Source organism: Dermacentor silvarum, chromosome 8 (genome assembly GCF_013339745.2).
Source record: "Dermacentor silvarum isolate Dsil-2018 chromosome 8, BIME_Dsil_1.4, whole genome shotgun sequence".
Classification (NCBI taxonomy): Eukaryota; Metazoa; Arthropoda; class Arachnida; order Ixodida; family Ixodidae; genus Dermacentor; species Dermacentor silvarum.
In genome coordinates, this window is record NC_051161.1 from 131,566,322 (window position 1) to 131,567,993 (window position 1,672).

The window sequence follows — 1,672 nt, forward strand, 5'->3', positions numbered from 1 at the left end:
GCCAGTAGCTGAGTGCTAGTACTAGGAACTGCTTTGTAAAACAGGCACACGTTCGAGATGATTTTACCGAACTGGTAACTATTTCGTGTCAGAAACGAATTGTACCAATGCTGTTGCAGCCGTCAAGAAAAAAAAAAAAAGCGGCGAGAAACCGGCCCGTCAGCTCTGTGGAGGGAACGTCAGAGAACGTCAGATGCCGGGCGCTGTCATTGGCTGCGGCCAAACGACGGTGCGGTTGTCGGAAGGCGAAGGCAGCGGCCGCAACTGTCAACTCAGCCGAGAGGCGCTCGCCCACAGGCGGCGACGTGACGCAGCAGGCCGCACCTTTTTTTATGTAAAAAGAGTCATGAATAGATTGATCAACTCCGGGATGTCCAGAAGCCCCACGATGCGGCAGGGAGGCTTGCCCTTCCCGTCCCAACGCGGGAGCGGCGCGCAGTTTACCTACCTACCTAGCGGCCGCGCCGCTGCCAGCGCAGAGAGAATATTGGAACGTGCGAGGGGAGTTCGGTTGAAGAGAAGAACGAAGCTGGGCTGGATGGGGTGCGGCACCTTGGACTGTTTTCGCTGAGCGGTACCTTGGCAATCATCATCTTGTAAATAAACGCGATCCATTGTCTTGAAGTCGTGTAGAAGAAACACGTAAATCCACTCCCGACTATTCATAATAGAGAACTTCTTTTCATTTCAGGTGAGTCGAGCGGGCAGCCTTCATGGAGAGCATTGACGTTCGCTCTACAAAAGATTAGCACTCGTAGGGCAGACTTTTCGCATATGTGGGGTAATCGGCACTTCTAATAAGGACTTCAATATTCAACCTGTAATGTGCAACTATAACACGCGTTATTTACGGCCTGATTAGAGTCACTGTCGCGTGTACAAACGCGGCTGTGGAAGCACTTCTCCGTGAACGGCTGTACCCGAGCAGTGGCGCCAGAGCGGGCGCGAGGAGAACTAGGCCCGAGACGCCGTTTCGGCGCCACGCAACGGGCCGCACCTTTTTTTTTTTATCCAGCGGCCGTGGTTATTACTTTGGATTTGAACATGGAGGGGCTGGCGCGCACGCCGAGCCCCACTACCAAAAATTACATGTCCCATCTGCCCCGCTTTGGGGTAGTGGCGCGCTTCAGCCAACCGCAGTGCAATGGTTAGCCTCGGCACGGAGCCCCGACCTAAATGATCATCAGGAGCCCGACACCAGGTAAGTATGCAGAATAACCCACCGGGATGACAGCCTATTTCAAAAGACCCTACATGTGGCACCGGTTGCGAAGAGTGCATCGCGTCAAATACTGGATGTATTCTAAATTCCAAAACCATACAAAACCAGTTTTACGACACAGAAGCCTTGTACCTAAAAATCTGTTATATATAAAAACCTGTTTTCATATCGTTGAAACGTATTTCTAGCTTTTTGACTAACATGGCGCGGAAATCAAGAATAAAGGGTAGAACAGAATCGCGTGTTGGTTTGCGTTTCTTTCTTATACCCGTGTCACACGGGCACGTTTGGAAGGCCTTCCAGTCGACGGCCTTCGAAACGCCACAACTCTATCGACTCAAAGGAGTTGTCGCGCTGCTACACGGCACATTTGAAAGGCCGTTGAGTGGTTCAGGCGTTTCTCGCAAAATTGTGTGGCGCTGCAGATCTTTATTTTCGTTTTCATGTCAC

General features: G+C 51.4%; 1 non-coding gene across 1 annotated transcript; it reads right to left on the bottom strand.

The window, feature by feature from the left end:
- Nucleotides 1-1,047: 1,047 nt before the first annotated feature.
- LOC119462935 (U1 spliceosomal RNA) lies at nt 1,048-1,209 on the bottom strand. Its single transcript, XR_005194296.1, has one exon. It is a non-coding gene; the product is annotated as a U1 spliceosomal RNA (small nuclear RNA).
- Between the last annotated feature and the right edge of the window lie 463 nt (nt 1,210-1,672).